The sequence below is a fragment of the Opisthocomus hoazin genome, chromosome 8 (genome assembly GCF_030867145.1).
Source record: "Opisthocomus hoazin isolate bOpiHoa1 chromosome 8, bOpiHoa1.hap1, whole genome shotgun sequence".
Taxonomy (NCBI): domain Eukaryota; kingdom Metazoa; phylum Chordata; class Aves; order Opisthocomiformes; family Opisthocomidae; genus Opisthocomus; species Opisthocomus hoazin.
Window position 1 is genome coordinate 37,191,742 of NC_134421.1, and position 18,340 is coordinate 37,210,081.

An 18,340-nucleotide genomic window follows, 5' to 3' on the forward strand; every position below is an offset into this window, starting at 1 on the left:
ACGGAAACTCAGGTGAGTAATTGTAGTGCAAAGCTCATACAAGATCTAAACCATACATTACCCTGGGATCCCCAAGAGTTAACTTGCTAGGGTCAATGAGGATTGATAACACGACAAAAAACTGGACTCAAACGTGTTTTGTGTTTGCAGGACCTGCCTTTACTGGGACCAGTCATTTCCAATCCTTCCACTGGTCAGGGTGGACTAATGTCACTCCGACTGCATTCCATTGCGATTATCGGGGCCATTCTGGAACTGTCACCTTTTGCGAACAACACGAACAAAAGAAGCCCCCAAAGTTTAGGTGCCTGTGGAATGGAAACGAGAGGTGGTTTTCCCTTGTGAAATAATGATACGCCCAAGGCCCTGCCTCCTGATGTGTTTTTAATCTGTGGCGACAGAGCATGGCAAGGAATCCCTCTTAATGTCTATGGCGGCCCATGTTACTTAGGTCAATTGACATTGCTGGCTCCAGATCAACAGTGGTGGAAAAGTGTAGCGACTCGTCCTAAACGAGGCATTACAGGTCTTCCTCCTGACTGCGATGATCAAGTCACCCTTTCGAGTACCACACAGAGAGAGTTTATGTCACTATTAGTGCCTGGTGCCACCGCTGGCTCAGCATTAAACCAGATAGGGAAATTGGCATGCTGGGCAGAAAAGCAAGCCAATGTTACCACGAAGGTTTTGGAGTCTCTGTTAGAGGATCAGAATAGTCTATGACATGCAGTATTACAAAATAGAGCAGCAATTGATTTCCTACTATTGGCCCAAGGACATGGTTGTGAGGATTTCGAAGGCATGTGCTGTATGAACTTGTCCGATCATAGTGAGTCCATCCACAAGCAATTACAGTGGCTTAAACAACATGCTAACCAGATACAACAAAACCAGGGGTTTTTAGACGGATTGCTTACCTCACTTTTTGGTAATTTGCCCGCTTGTCTTACACGATTAATTGCAGAAGGTTTGCGCATATGTATCGTGTTAATTGTTGTCGGAATTACAATATGTATTTGTTTTAGCTGTCTTAAAAAGGCTCTTTCCAGGATGATCGACTATACCTGGCTTGCTCAAAAACAAGAAAGAGGAATTGTGGAGTCCCGGCTGGACGAGAGGCGACATAGTTTGGTGCCGTTGGGGGGCATAGTTTGGTGCCGTTGAGCAACCCAGGCTTTGTATCGGAGATAGGCCTTGAAAGTAGCGAACATGGAACACTGCTACAGAAGTAGAGCGGCGAACATGGAACGTTGGAGCAGGGGGACTGCCACGCTGCTGCTTCCTGCCTTAGCTGATCTGGCCACGTCGCTGTTTCATGCCTTATCATCACTTCTGCATCGAGATGACGCTCTGCACCAATTGTAGCAAGTTGTAGCAATCTTGCCCATATATGGTTAAGGGTAACTAACCAATCAGAGGCTGTAATTGTTTTGCTATATAAACCTTGTTTTGCTGACTAATAAAGGAGAACGACCATAGTCAAATTGGGGTCACGTCGTTACTTCGGATCCGTCTCCCACTCCAACATACACCTTAAGTTTTTGTTGAACCTAAGCCTGTGACTAAGTGCTTCATCCTACTGGAATCAACAGTAGCAAAGTTGAGAATGTTTCCCTCCTCTGCTCAGTTCACTTACAGTTACATGCAAATACACTTTAAGCACACATTTTTCCCCTTTCATAATAAAAATAAAGAAATTAGACTAAAATATACATTAAATTCAACATTGGTAAAACAAACAAACTTGCAAAATCAAAAGAGAAAAAAATGTATTTATTATATCTATTAACTACATTTAGGTAAACATACTGAAGCTTAAGTAGTAATGAAATGGGATTCATGGTAAATCGTGTTTTGCATTTGTTAGTGAGGTAAGGATGCAAGCAAACTAATTAGAAATTTAAGCATCTTCCTCTATTTATGTGAAAAACTGCACCTGTGTTTGCAGTGTGTATAAATTGCTGTGCATGTACTACTGTGAAAGAGCATTTAAACTATATTTTTCCATTTAATATATATGTTTTTACATTGAAAACCCGATTTTACTTTGAACACCAAAGACATTGTTTCTGACAACTTATTGAAATTTCATACATACAGTATGTAAATACTTTACATTGGCTGAGCTGGCAGAGTGGTTCTATTTAATTGGCAGAAAAGCAAATACTCTCTACAGACTATAAATTAATAAAATGAGGTTTCTAAAGAATGACATTATTGGCAGGTTGGTAAAGGGGTTAATAGAATTCCACAAGGGAGGTTCCCTCCTATCAGCTGAAGTAGATGCCTGTGGCAGGTAGTTGACTCTGTTACGAAGCTTTATCTTCTCTGTTTGTAAAGGGGACAATGTATTTCTCACTTTTCTCACTGCTAATTTGTGTATTATTTTAAACCAAAGGAAAACAAAACAGGTTACAAATAAGTTTGCAGTAAATACAAGAAATTGATAACAAAACATTAATGTCTTTATTCCTAAAGACAATTGAAATCATCTGGCTTCCATGAGTGAAAATCAATAAATTCCAAACACAATTATGATTTATGTGCCCACATTTCTGGATAGGTAATTGGAGAGGTACAATTATGGGGTTTTATTTTCTGAGCATTATTAACACATGATTTTAAAAGATCATCAATCAAATTTAGTAATCAGGTAAGTCTCTTGCCCAAAGTGATCAGTTTTGTCATGGCCTGTATCTATGTGTCCCAGCCTCCTTACCCTTGGGAATGGTTACCATGTATCTGGGTTTGGCCTACTTTCCCTTGAGCTCCCCTGGGATGTTCAGGCTGCATCTACCACCTCTGCTCCTGGCAGCTCCAGCATTTACCCCTGCCCCTTCTGGTACCCTGTCAAGGAAACAGCCCCCTACGACCCAGCTTCCCTAGCCTCCAGAGGTCAACTCTGGTGCCTTAAACCACTCCAGTAACTGAAGACCAGACCGTAAGTATCAGGAGTACTTTTGTTCTTGTTTAAAACGAGTCCTGTGTTTGAAGCAATTAATGTGATTTTGAAAGATGATTTTATATAATGGTCATCCTTTATTCAAGAAAAAATGTTAGATACGAAGAAATAATTCCCTCCCTCAGCATCTTCAACACTTCTGAGCTTACGTTAAGGTCTGTAAAATGCCTTCAGGAATATACCTTCAGATACCTTCGTCTGTTCTAGCTCTAGCAGTTATTTTTTCCTTGCTGATTCCACTCTAACTCCTGGTAATGAAAAGGCATTATTTTTACTTGCTTAATCTTGGAGAATAAAAAAATCTTGCTCTTCAGTGAGCAAATGTCTTTCTGGGGAAAGCAGTTCTACATTCTGTTGTCTATTTTCCTTTTATTGTAATTTTTTTTCTGTGGCTGCCTTGGTGGTTTGGAAATACCTTGACATTTTTGCATTTTGGCATTTCCTAGGTGGAAGCCATATTGATATTCCAAAATTACTTCCAGAAGGATGAAAGTGTGTTCAGGGTAGCAACTCTGAGTTCTTGTTGCACGTCCTAGAATATTGCAGGAGCTACATGACGCTAAACTTGTTAGCAAGCAATTCTCTGAGACTTCTGGGTACCTACAATGAAATGGAAGTCAGTAAAATCAAGAAGCATTCCCATTTTTTACGTTGCAAGTGCCCCAAACTGTCATATTTTGCTGTGGAATGGCTCCACAGTCATTGGGGGATTTTTATTGTTGTTTTTACTATTAGACTGTTCTCTTTCTTGTTCAAAAGCACGAATGATGCTTCTTGACATAAGGAATGTCTTTAGAACAAGGTTGGACTGGTTATGTTTTGGTAGATGGAGTCAAGGCACATTATTTTCCAGCTTTTGAGAACTACCACAGTAGGACTCAGATGATGTCATCCACTGTGAATTGTTGGAAGTCACTCTCTACACTTAGTTTAGGAGACAAAGAAAAAAATGTAATTTCACCCAACCTCGGACCTACTGCTTCATTTTATTTGTATAGCATCTAAGAGATTTCATCTTGTGATGACGTTTACATGTTGCAAAAGAGGCAGAAAAGCGCTGAGACAAGTAGACCTGGCGTTTCAAAACAATGCTAAACAACACACTGCTTAGTCAACAGCATGTATCTGTATATGTATATGTATATGTGTGTATGTGCACATTTCATGTGCTAGAGAAGACGATTTATTCGAAGGGATTAAATTTGAAAGTTTTTTCTTTTTTCCTACTAGCATAGGTGGTCTAATAAAATTTAGTATTTCTCCTTATGAACATTACTTTCCTTGCTGAAATATACCAGTAGACAATACACAGTATTAAATTATTGACCCACACATATAATACAATATAATATGTTATTGTATGTCGTTTACCATGACTTTAGGTTTCAAGGCAACATTCTGTCCATCCACTTTCCGTGTTGAACAAAATCTTGTCCCACCAAATTTCCCAGTCATATTCCACCTTTTTCTTGCACACAAATTATTTAGAGAAAACTTCAAATACCTTGAAAACCTTTATTAAAATGGAAGGATAATAGTCTATATAATCTCTCCATTTACTCTGCAAATTGCCCCAGTAAATGTTCAGCTCTGCACAGACTAAAGTACCACATAATGCAAATATGAAAAGTAGAATTTGAAATCTTAATGCTTCATCAAAGTTCTAATATTATTAGGTAGTGCTACTATAAATACTGAGAAAGAACAAGAGAAGAGTTGTTTTAGTTCATACCACAGGTCAAGAAAATAAAAGGTCTTGCTTTTGACATCTGATGCCATTTCTGATGATGAGGGATAAAATGAATGCCATTTGTATTCATATAATCTGCCCCTCTATCTTCCAAAATAATTATAATATGCAGCAGACGTTGATACACATGTTTTTCACTGCTTTCTTGCAGAATAATCTTACCGTATATTACATATATGTTTATGTTGAGCACCTTTCTTATTTCTTTTTATTTCTTCTTTGCTCTGGATCTCTTTTCTCTTGTATTTTTTTTAGATCTGGACTGACAATTTGAGAAGACCTTGGTGCCTGCTGTTTTCCTGAAGACAATCACTTCCACAACACCCGGTCCTGTATTCTTTCCAATCAACTTCACTATGTAGGTGGCACTGTCAGAAATGAGATGTGGGATGGAAGCACATCTCTCCTGGAGTACTTCTGTAATAAGTCAGTGCTTGTTGCCCCACAAACAGCAAATGATGTAAAGCAGTCTGTTGATAAGCCAGTGAAAGAGTATTTGAACAAATTGCTAAAGTTATTCATTCCTGAAAATGAAAACATCCAACACCTGTTCTTCTCTACTTAGAGCCTAATTTGAAGGACTTTCTAAGAGTTTTCATCTTGATTAATATAAGTTGAAGGAAACACAGTTTTTAAAAGACATGTTGGATACCTCTTACTCTATGCAAGCTGACTTCCCAGACTGTCAATATGTACCTTTACTGTTATTCAGAAAATAAAATACAACTTTGACATTTGTTTTATACTACACGGAGCGATATATTTTTTTCCAAACTTGTTGATCATTATAAAGCATAGATTTTGTATCGGTTGGTATCCTATGGGGCTTCTGTGGTAGCAAAACTTTTGAAGAGGTGGTGGTAAAATTTTGTATTACATGTAATTTTCACCTGTGCCTTAAATCTCCAGTCAGGCAATCTTTGTATCATGTGTTTTAATACTTACTGAATTGGGATAGAATAAAAAAAACCTATGTCAAAATCTTTAAAAACTTGTTTCTGAAATTTAATAAGCTCTGTGCAGGGAACATAAGATGAAGCCTTAGTTATTACTGAAGTCCATGTTTTAGCAGGGTACAGTTTGCAGTCACTGGCGGGGAAATCTTGCAGAGTTTCTTTACATCATGCACTTTCTAGCAAGATTTTGCTATCTCTTTTGAAAGGGATTTTCACTTCCCAGAAGAATTATTGTATGAAAATGTTATTTCTGAGTGTTTTATTTCATGCTGGGTATAGTATTCCTTCTTTACAGAAGGTCAGTAGTGCAGTGAGACTTAAAGCACCAAGCAAGACAAATATCTGTAGAATTACAGTACAGTTTATTTTAATTCCTTTCTTCTCAGAATGCACTTATCATTTGTTAGTTTTGTACTTGTAATCCTGACAAACATTTTACCACATCATGAATGTGTATATTTTTTAGCAGCTGAAAGGAGAGCACATTTTATCCCATACATTCCAAATTATGCTGGGATAGCTTAAGGCATTTCGATCTAAAGTCAGCATGCATAACCTGTCTCCATCTGTTGTGCTTTCTAATTCTGTCATCTGCTTTTCAATTAATTTAATTAAATTTTTTGGCTTCAGTCTTTCCATAAAGGAATACTTCTATTTGTTGTCACTTTTTTTGAACCTATTCACTTGTTGATTCAATATGTTGTCATTTATGTTTGCCTTTTGTTTTCTTATTGCATTCATTTTCCATAAAGGGTAATTTTTTTTCCAGCCTTTCCAAAGCTGAGGTATTGTAGCTATTCAGGTAACCTAATCAGATGCCATACCACTCACAGCCTCTGCAGAGGCAGTCAGAACAACTGGCACTCTGACTTCCTGGGGGTAAGCCAGCAAAAGGTGTCCTTTGTTATGATTTCATCTAAAATTTAATTGAGGTCTGTTCAGTAAAAACGGGAACTAGAGATGGCTATTCCACCGGACTAATGCCCTAATACCACAAGGGCACTAACTTCAAAAGTTACTTCCTAGGAAAATAGGAACAATGCTTTTCTAGTCCTTTGGTTTTTTTAAATGCCACATCTCATTCCGGAGATGTGATGGTCAGTGCAACTGAACTGTTGCAGGAGTTACAGCAAATGGGTTTGCAGACATTTGTTGAGAGCCTGCATACAGTTCTCAAGCCAATAATATTATTCTTTCAGTTTTCTAAATAGGAAATTCCCTCAACCACATTAATACGAAAAATGAAAAGCACATGCTATTTTGAAGTGTGAATAGGACTGCCTGGCATCACCACACTTTTGACCATACTCTTTCTTCCAAGAGTTTTAGCCAACATTCAGGACTGTAAAACAGCGTACTTTATGTATAGTGTCAAATTTAAGTGGCCTGGTCTAATTCATTCCTTCAACTCCCATTTTTTTGAGAAACATGATCTTGGGAATAACCAAAGGATTCTGTAAAATCTTCTGCCAAACCATGTAAAGTGTCAAATGCAGAGGTAACAGTATTTTTCCATCCAGATAGCAATTTCTGATATTGTAGTTAACACAACAACATACTGTCTGTGGAAATAACAGGGTGATGCGATACATCTTCAGCTCATTGTGAAACTGCTGTGACTGGCAAGCAGACACTACAGCTGAGTTTACCATGTACATCAGGAAGATGGATTCTCTGTTCCCTGTAAAAAAATACACAACTATCTCCTTGGTTTTCAAGACCAATTTCTGTTTTACCAATTTACTTCTTTTAAAAGTCTAAAATAATACTTCAAATTGTTACCAGACACCCACAATGATACTCTGTATGACATTACAGCTAGCAGCTGCATATTGTTAGCGATCTACTTGCTGTACTCCTCCTGGAAAAGAGCTTCCCTGGCAGATAGAGGCAGTGACTAAGGGTTTATTCTAACTTGTCTGAGATTTACTTTGTGAATGCATGCAGCTGCACACCCATTGTATCAGGCTAAGTGTAGTCTGTCAGAGCAGAGTAAAGAAGCAGCAAGGGGGTCTGTCTGTGCAAGCGTCAAAGAAATACATCTATTTAAAATGTGTAAGAAATAGGAAAATCTCCGTTTCATAGATCTGAAAGTGCCAGGTCTCAGACTGATTTCTTGCAGTAAGACCAAAGGTTTAACTCCCATTTGCTGTGTACACTGAAAATAATACAGGAAAATATTTTTGGTTGCTCTGAGATAATCTGAACCTGTATCTGGTAACAGTTCTGTGGGTCACATTTTCAAAGCAGTTCATGCACAGACTGAGGTAAACTGCTTCTGCCATAGAAGCCATAGCTGAAGCTTTAGCCATCATCTAGTTGCTATATAGTCTCTCTGTGGTGCGATATTATTGCTTTGGGTAACGTATTCTAGAAATATATGAGCCTCACAGTTGCATAAGCTTAATAGATAGATACCATCTGAATACAGAACATCTGATACTTTTACCACGAATTCTTTGAAGTGTGTTAGCCAGTGGCTAAGGCAATGTGCAAACCTGTTAGCGACATTCAGTGACAGTAGCAATTCTTTTTCCAAGAAGTGTTATATGTATCAACCTGAACACAGATATATCACTGTATCTCCCATAAAAGTGTGTGTGGAATTATTCAGAACAGCAGAAATTTCAATCTGTTGAACCTTCTACAAGACTTAATTAGCTTTTCATCTGGGAATTAAGGTTTGGGTATGGTGGTATTCATTACAGCTAGGCTGTCTCTAGAATTAGTTCATGTGCATTGCTTGATATTGTATAACCTGTTCCATCTTTCCAGACAAGAAATACAATTCATTAGAGAATAAGTCAGTGAAGTAAAATGTATGAATTGGGAGTTACTGCCCTGAATCTTGTTTTTTACAGGGTAGATTTCTAATGGTCCGATTAAATCTGAGGTATATTAGATAGGGAAGTCATTGTGGACTAGCTGCATCACATGCCTAAATCTGAGCAACTAAAACCTTTTATGAATGTCTTATGTCCTTCTTGATGTATATGAAAGACACAAAAATAAGGTAGGCATAGTTAAAGGGAAGTTCTTACAAAACTTTCTGAAGTATTCATTTCTCCAGATTTCTTGTCTGTATACCGTTCAATAAAGCTGACTAGAACAGGAGACTCTCATTTGGTGAAAAATGTCAAGGCCTTAGATCTTCTCTGTTCGTTTTGTGGAGCAAAATATCATTTCTTCCCTCCGAGACTGGATCCTTAAGCCTGAATGGGCCAACTTTGGTTAGGCCTTTGATCTTACTCTGTTAGAAATTCTCCTTGATATTTTTTTTTCAAAAACTCTGGTTGTGAAAGCGCTCCCAAACCAGGCTGGCATTTATGGTTACAATCAGAAATAGGATCCCTTCTTGTGTTCTTGGAATAGAAGTTGTTGTTCAAAGAGGTAGTCCAGATTTTTCACAGTGAAGAGTTGGTTTGGGTCTCTCATCCCTATGTAAATGGTTATTAGCACTTTTGTGGTGAAGTTTGTTATTTCTAAACAGAAATTCCATTCTTCCGGACCTTTTGGTAAAGTTGTCTTTAGATATCTGCTACAGGCTTTTTTCTCTGACAAACAGAATCTTTTCTTTTCAATGACTCATCTAAAAGTTCCTGACCAGCTCTTACAGTAGAGGAAATGTAATGTCCCTTCCCTGAAACTGGTTGGGAACTGACACTAGTATTCAGTCAAATGACTCATCAATCCCTTGGGCTGCTGGGACCTCCACGCTGCCAGAATTTCCCCATTGTGATTGATTTTCCTAGAACTCTCCCAGAAAGGGATTTTACATTTCAGAGAGGGTTCAGTGTAGAACATAACACAAACCCAACCTGAGAGACAAGTGCTTGGTATAGCGGACTTCTACCTTCTCTCCTCACTTATTGCTCTCCTGTTCCTTTCTTCATGGTCTGATGTGTGAGTGCTCTGTACATTAGCTAGAGACACTAAGCTGTATACTGAAAGGTGGTCAAGAGACGGGTTTCAAACAGGTTTCTATCCCTGCCAAGTCCACGTGTTTACACTAGCCATGAGCAGAACTAACACACAAGTAATTTGATACTTCTCTGGGAACTGTTTCTGTGAAGAAACAAATAAATTATTTTACAGTGATTCTAGATACTTGCCATTTTTTGTTATTAACAGAATGCAGCTGCACTGCACCTGTAGTAGCGGCAGTGAAGATATGGTGAAGCCATTCAAAAACTCATAGACAATTTAGAACTCTATATAAGTATCTCGGATGAAGCTGCTCATCTTCCACCAAAGGCAGGTTGTGTGATAATTGCTTTGCATTCTTTTTTTAACACAAAATGTTAGCAGCTAGTAAGATAAAGTGAGGTTGCGTATGAAAACATGAGTTTAAGGAATGCGACACCAGTTTCTGTGTTTTCTTAAAGATTTTACACTTAAAAATCAGTAGGAAAAGGAAAGTCATTTGACAGTAGAGTGGTGCAGATCTGTGTGATACTGTGAATCTGTGGCTGCGCCCTGCCAATTCCTTTTAAGTTTTGCTCAGTGCAGAAAACAGTCGCCTACATAGTGCATTCAAGGGGGTTACAAACAAACTGGCAAATTCAAGGAATGTACTATGGCCAGTTGAGGATAATCTTATACTCACACCCAGCCCTTATTTTATGATGTAGTTTAAAACCCTTCTACCCCACTACCCATCCACCTTTCCAATCATTTAATGAAACCATGGTATCGATTAATCAATTTAAAAAAGAGACAAAAATAAAATTAACGTTTGCCCAGCCTTTTCTTTACATATTTTAATGACTAGTATGGAGTTCATCAGTATGATTAGCAGATAAATGAAGGGCATGAGGTAGCATTTTCAAGACAGAATCACTTGTAAACCAGCAATGTCATTTCAGTTTGCAAAGCAGATGATCTAAGTATTCATACCAATGTAGCAGCAGCAGCCTGTCATGAGCTAACTGCATAAATATTTACTTACGGCCCTGGATCATTTACAGGGACCAGTTCATGTTCCAGGGCAGTCAAAGACTATTAAGTGAGTTCATAAACCTAAAGCAACAGTGAAGGATATTGGGTCAATGTAAGATTAGGCATTTATTGGCTGAAAATAACAGGGAATCTTCTCCTTTCTAATAGCTTTGTTATCAATAACTTTATTCATACTACCTGTGTTCTGGGAGATGTTCCCTACTTCCTTCTACTGGCTTGCAAAACTGTGTCCTGATGTCCTAGCTCTGACAACAGAACATTTGGCAGTGTGCCCAGCACACACAGGATGGGGCAGAAGCTTGTATCCAGATGGCAATAGAAAAAACGTGAGAAATATTCTCTAGTTGAGACAAGTTACATACTTTATGAGACTTTTAGAGCGGAATGCATATATTTACATACATGGTATATATCTAGGACTCCGATGGACTGCTGGTGCAGACAAACATGTCCCTTGGGCTGGCCAGAGCTTCAGGGTAGATAAAAAAGTACAGCCACATGTTCCTGTGCCCTGGAAAAATAAGAACTTTATCTTATTTTTTTTTTTTACTTTTTTTTCTATTTAAATTTTGTGCTCGTGTCTTTACAGTATGTGCAGTGGATAGAAAAAGCAACAATAAAAAGTTATATAAACATTTCAGACTTGTATTCTTTACAGATTTTTCTGGTCTTGCTTTTGAGATATGCAGTGATTAAACAGAAAGTACGTGTGTGTGTAAGTGTTATGTGTTCTGTCAGCATCTTCCACTTTAAAACCACCAGTTTTATGAGTTAAGTATTTATTGGTGTGCACTAAGAGTCAGTAGCACAAAAGAAAATAAAAAGATGTGTCCTACTCTCCACATGAACAAATGAAATGCAGCATAAACTAGCAAATACCTTCTCTGGCAATGACATTCACTGGTAGTAGTTAATACTCCCAACACTATACTTTCCCTTCTTTTAGCATCAGGTTTTTGCTTATGTTACACTCTGCTACATAGGAAAGCATGGTTCATAGATGCAGAGTACCAGCTACTCACCCCTATTGCTAGGTTTGCCTATTGCCAAAGCAGTTGCAGACGTTTCCAGATCCTGTACTGGCTGAAGAATGGTGTGAGGTGGTGGGAACTGTAGACAAATAGGTGATAAGGTCCCAGGCTGACATACTGCCAGTTCCAAAATGTGAGCTGGTACTTGTGCTGACATTTGAAGTTTCATCCTGAGACTGCAACTCATAAGTGTGTGCCTTTGCACCACAGTTAGGAGTGTCTTTATCAGACTGTCATCCCACATCTGGCTTGGAGGTCCTTCCACTCAGTGTTTTTTATTTTTTTATTTTTTTAGCTTACTTTCATTGTCCTCTCACGTAGACCATCAAGTCAGGTGGTGTGATGAGGCTTGAAATGCCTGGCAATAAAGTGAAAGGGAGAGCATTATATTTCTCTTGAGTGAAAAAATGAATCAGTACCTAATCCTTGACACAAAACCACAGTTTACTGGTTTTAGCATGTTTCTTTAGGTCTCTGTATTTTTATTTCTTAGATCAGTTTCTAGAAGAAAAAGATGAAGGCCATGAAAGAGAACAACTCAATACTTTACAGGAAGATCACTCTGCACTCTAGTTGAAAATATAATAAGTTGTCACAAAGTTATCATAATAGGCTTGTGTACATACAAGGGAGGGGTGGCTTGTGTACATGTGTGTGTGGGGGGTATCCTCCAGACTTTGTTACCAACACAAAGTCTCATTTGTTATTTTCAGGTTGACTAACTAACCACAGATGTAAGTGGCTTGAAGTCTTCAGAAATTTAAAGAAAGTTGGCATAGTCCTGTGGCTGGCTGCGTGCTGGGAGTGCACATTACACTGATTGAGAAGTTCTCAGCAGCCCTGGGTAGGCCTTGTGAAAAAATGAAGAGTTAAAATGGAAAAAGGTGTTATGGGTATAGACAAACAAACAGCATATAAAGGGCGAGGCTCAAATTACTGGGTAACAGAAAGCGACAGTTACAAAGAATTTCAGAAATATCAGTGAAGGATTGTCTGTTCTGGAAACCAATTTTAGCTGTCCCACCTTCACCTTGTAAAGTTTCATATCCATCCTTACCACCAGCTGAACTTGCCAGCACAGTCTGTTGAGTATATTTATGAGAGTCCTGATTCTTACACATCAATAAAACATTGAGAGAATCTTCACTCCATTTCATCCTTATTACTTTGTACCACTTGATATCTCTAGGCTTATATAATTACTACTATACTTACAATTCTCAAGTACTGTACAAACGAGTCTCAGTTTTACTAACATAGCTCCCATCCACACTCAGACTCTTGGTGACTACTTAAAAGTGCTCTATGACGTCTACAACAGACAACTTCAATGTAAATCGGGACTTGTATAGACACACATACAAACATACACAAGCAACTTTGCCCACCTTCAGAGCTGCCAGACCTAATGAGCTGTGACCACAGCTGTGTTAAGGCAATGATAATCTGAGCTAATGCATTCACCTGTGAGGCTGAGCTTGTTGGTTTGAACATGCCATCCTAATGTGACTACATGGTTTGGAGCTGGCTTTCAGCATGGATAGAATGAACTCAGTAGCCTATATGGAGAGATGTTCATGCATGCCGAGGGGAAAAATGTGTCAGGGCAATTTCGGTAGGGCCACATTCAATTGAAACATGCTAGTTCATTTGTTGGAGTTGAATGATTCACATTGGTTGTTTAAGGCTGAATACTACTTTTGAAGAAGAAAAAGTAGAAAAATTTGAATTGTTTTGAAAAATACCATTCTGACTGTTTTTAAGTGATGCATTCTGGATTTTTATTTTGCCATGAACTTTTATTTAGAATTTAAAAAATTATATGATGTACCACTAGAGAGACGATAATGATCAGCAGGATTACGTTGAAGGAAAGTTTCATAAAATAACTTTCCTATTTTAAGATTTACTAATATGGAATACATAATCCAAATAAGTGATGAGATCTCTATCACTTTTGAATCTTAAGGAAAGAGCTGGCAAACATCTGCTGTGAATTGTTTGGGTACAAATGAACCTGTTCGGAAAAGAATAATAGGCTGGAAGAAAAAGTCCAGGACCTACAATACTTGCACCAAGATGATGGGTTCTCACATATGAGATGCCATGCAGAATGAGATTTTTGATAAAATGTCCTTGAGATGCAATAGTTTCTGCATCCCACTAAATTTTGAACTTGGTGTAACGACGACTGTTCTTGCAACAGAAGCAAGGTTCTGCTGATCACCCCATGTCAAGTTTTCCCTCTTTCAGTCACACAAATTGCTGGCTAATGGCATAATTAAGCTGTTTCTGGGGGAAGGAACATACAATCTCATGAAACAGCTCAGGAAGACCCCTGATCTCTGGATAGATCCCTGGAACTCCTGAGATCCCTTCCTGCCTCACTCTTTCTGTTTCATCATTACAAGGCAGAAAGTACCAGAACATTTAGACCATCACAAAACCAACAGCAAGAAAGAATCCTTTTTTTTGTTTGTTTTTGGAACCACTTTGAATTATTTTTAATTCAGCTACATATGTGCTGAAGGCAGGACATAAAACCTCTAAATGCATTACAGTGTTGAATGCCTGTTCTATTCACAACTCTAAAAAGAACAAAGGTGAAGGCATAAATTTACATAGTATTGCCCAACTCTTTTGTCACCACTGGATAATTTTCACTAGCTTAAGTGCTTTTAGTCATCTGCACAGTGTGAATGGATTATCTCAAATGGGAGTTAAAGTGAGTGTAAAAAACCACTAATGTTTGTATTATTCCTCGATTTTACTGTGAAGCTTTAATCCCATATGTTCATGATTTTTCTTTTATCACCTGCATCTGTCTAACCACAAATATTTTCTTATGCTAGAGAAGAAATATTAATGGCCTTCTGGGAAGTTAGCCTTTTTTCAAAACATCATATAAAAGATAGGAACTTATTTTCATATTTAGCTATATAGTTAGTAGTTAGCTATGAATTAGAGCTGATGATCTTTCTCTTTGAATACATTTAAAGTTTCTGCTTGGTCTACATATTTAAAAATGATATCTCATTCGTCTAAGTGTCTAAATTAAGATTTGGATGGAAGCTGGATGGAAGTTTAGATGGGAGTTTCTGAAATGTTAAATTTTGATATATGTTTCTTATCTTTCCTGTAAAGTGTTATTTTCTATATTATCATTTTCCAATGGGATATGTTTTCTTTAACAGCCACATGACAAATGCTAAGAAGATTGTTCTCTGAAATCTGAACGGCACTATAACTAAAAGCATTGAGTTCTCCTTTGGTGTCATTGTATTCTGCTTGGTTTGTTCTACTCATGACTCTTTTCTCCCACTTTTCCCTGTATAAAACTCGGGCAAGGATAACCTAGGAGCTGAAAGAAGTGACTGATACAATATATTTGAGTAGAATGGGTGAATGGCTGGAAATTCAGACAGTGTAGTTTCAGATGGTCACCCTGGAGTTAAGGCTGTACCTTCTGAGAGAGCAAGGTCCTGGATTAGTGTCGCAATGTGTGTGTAGCTTAAATCGAATCTGCTTTGAACATACCAGACGTACAATTTATGTATCACAGACTCATAGAATCATTAAGGTTGGAAAAGACCTCCAAGATCATGAAGTCAAACTGTCAGCCCAACACCACAACACCTGCTAAATCATGTCCTGAAGTGCTATATCTACACGTTTTTGAACACCTTCAGGGATGGGGATTCCACCACTTCCCTGGGCAGCCTATTCCAATGTCAGACCACTCTTTCAGTAAAGAAAATGTTCCTAAAATCCAATCTAAACCTCCCCTGATGCAACTTGAGGCCATTTCCTCTCCTCCTATCACTAGTTAGTTGGGAGAAGAGACCAACATCTGCCTCACTACAACCTCATTTCAGGTAGTTGTACAGAGCAAGAAGGTCCTTTCTCAGCCTCCTCTTCTCCACACTTAACAGCCCCAGATCCCTCAGCCACTCCTCATAAGACTTGTTCTCTAGACCTCTCACCAGACTTGTTGCCCTTCTCTGGACACGGTCCAGCACCTCAATGTCTTTCTTGTAGTGAGGGGCCCAAAAGTGAACACAGTACTCCAGGTGTGGCCTCACCAGTGCCGAGTACAGAGGCATGATCACCTCCCTACTCCTGCTGCCCACATCACTTCTGATACAAGCCAGGATGCCATTGGCACTCTTGGCCACCTGGGCACACTGCTGGCTCATGTTCAGTCGGCTGTTGACCAACACCCCAATGTCCTTTTCCGCTGGGCAGCTTTCCAGCCACTCTTCCCCAAGCCTGCAGCATTGCATGGGGGCATGTTGTTGTGAATGAAGTGCAGAACCCTGCGTTTGGCCTTGTTGAACCTCATACTATTGGCCTCAGCCCATCTATCCAGTCTGTCCAGATCCCTCTGCAGAGCCTCCCTAACCTAGAGCAGATTGACACTCCCACCGAACTTAGTGTCCTCTGCAAACTTACTGAGGGAGCACTCAATCCCCTCATCCAGATGACTGATAAAGATATTAAACAAGACCGGACTCAAGACTGAGCCCTGGGGGACACCAGTCGTGACCGGCTGCCAGCTGGATTTAACTCCATTCACCACCACTCTCTGCGCTCAGCCTTTCAGCCAGTTCTTCATCCAGCGGAGAATACACACATCCAAACCATGAGCAGCTAGTTTCTCCAGGAGGATACTGTGGGGAACAGTGTCAAAGTCCTTAAGAAAATCCAGGTGGAAAACATCTATAGCCTTTCCCTCATCAACCAGGTGGGTCACCTGATCAGAGAAGGTTTGCTGATGACACCAAACTGGGAGGTGTGGTAGACACACTGGAAGGCTGCGCTGCCATTCAGCGTGACCTGGATAGGTTGGAAAGTTGGGCAGAAAGGAACCTGATGAGGTTCAACAAAGGCAAATGCAGGGTCCCGCACCTGGGGAGGAACAACCCCATGCATCAGTATAGGCTTGGGGTGGACCTGCTGGAGAGCAGGTCTCTGGAGAGGGACCTGGGTGTCCTGGTGGACGACAGGTTAACCATGAGCCAGCAGTGTGCCTTGGCTGCCAAGAAGGCCAATGGGATCCTGGGGTGCATCAAGAAGAGTGTGGCCAGCAGGACGAGGGATGTTCTCCTTCCCCTCTACACTGCCCTAGTGAGGCCTCATCTGGAGTACTCTGTTCAGTTCTGGGCTCCCCAGTTCAAGAAAGATGAAGAGCTACTGGAGAGAGTCCAGCGGAGGGCTACAAGGATGATGAGGGGACTGGAACATCTCCCCTACGAGGAGAGGCTGAGGGAGCTGGACTTCTTCAGCCTGAAGAAGAGAAAGCTGCGAGGGGACCTAACAAATGCTTATAAATATCTCAAGGGTGGGTGTCAGGAGGATGGGGCCAAGCTCTTTTCAGTGTTGCCCAGCAACAGGACAAGGGGCAATGGGCACAAACTGAAGCATAGGAAGTTCCGTCTGAACATGAGGAAGAACTTCTTCCCTCTGAGGGTGACGGAGCACTGGAACAGGCTGCCCAGGGAGGTTGTGGATTCTCCTTCTCTGGAGATATTCAAGACCCGCCTGGACAAGGTCCTGTGCAGCCTGCTGTAGGTGACCGTGCTTCGGCAGGAGGGTTGGACTAGATGACCCACAGAGGTCCCTTCCAACCCCTACTATTCTGTGATTCTGTGATTCTGTATGGTCAAGCAGGAGCTACCTGTCATGAACCCATGATGGATGGGCCTGATCCCCTGGTTGTCCTTCACATGCTCGGTGAGCGCAGTCAGAAGGAATCGCTCCATAATCTTGCCCAGCATCGAGGTCAGGCTGACAGGCTTGTAGTTCCTGGGATCCTCCTTCCGGCCCTTCTTGTAGATGGGCATTACATTGGCAATCCTCCATCCTTCTGGGACCTTCCCTGTTAACCAGGAATGCTGATAAATGACATAGAGTGGCTTGGCCAGCTCCTCGGCCAGCTCCTTCAGTACTCTCAGGTAGACCCTATGTGGCCACATAGACTTGTAAGTGTCCAGGTGGCATATCAGGTCATTAACTGCTTCTTCCTGGGTTATGGGAGGTTTGTTCCGCTCTCCTTCCCTATCTTCCAGCACTGAGGGCTGACTATCCTGGAGATAACAAGTCTGACTATTAAAGACTGAGGCAAAAAAGGCATTAAGTACCTCAGCCTTTCCTTCTTCCTTGGTGGCAATGTTCCGCCTCCCGCATCCAATAAGGGATGGAGATTCTCCTTGGCTCTCTTTTTGTTGTTGATGTATTTGTAAAATCATTTTTTATTGTCCCTTACAACAGTGGCCAGCCTAAGTTCTAGCTGCGCTTTTGCCATTCTAGTTTCCCCTCTGCATGAGCTAATGAGACTCCTGTACTCCTCTTGAGTCACCTGCCCTTTCTTCCGTAAGTGGTAGACCCTTTTTTTTTTCCTGAGTCCCAGCAAAATCTACCTGTTCAGCCAGGCTGGTCGGCTTCCCTGCTGGTTCATCTTGCTGGACAGCCTACTCCTGTGCCTTTAAGACTTCCTCCTTGAAGAATGTCCAGCCTGCCTGGACCTCTTTGCTCTTCAGGACCGTCTCCCAGGGGACCCTCTCAACCAGCATCCTGAATGGGCCAAAGTCTGCCCTCCGAAAGTCCATGGAGGTGGTTTTACTGGCCCCCTCTTTACTTTGCCACAAATCGAAAGCTCTACCATTTCACGGTCACAAAGCCC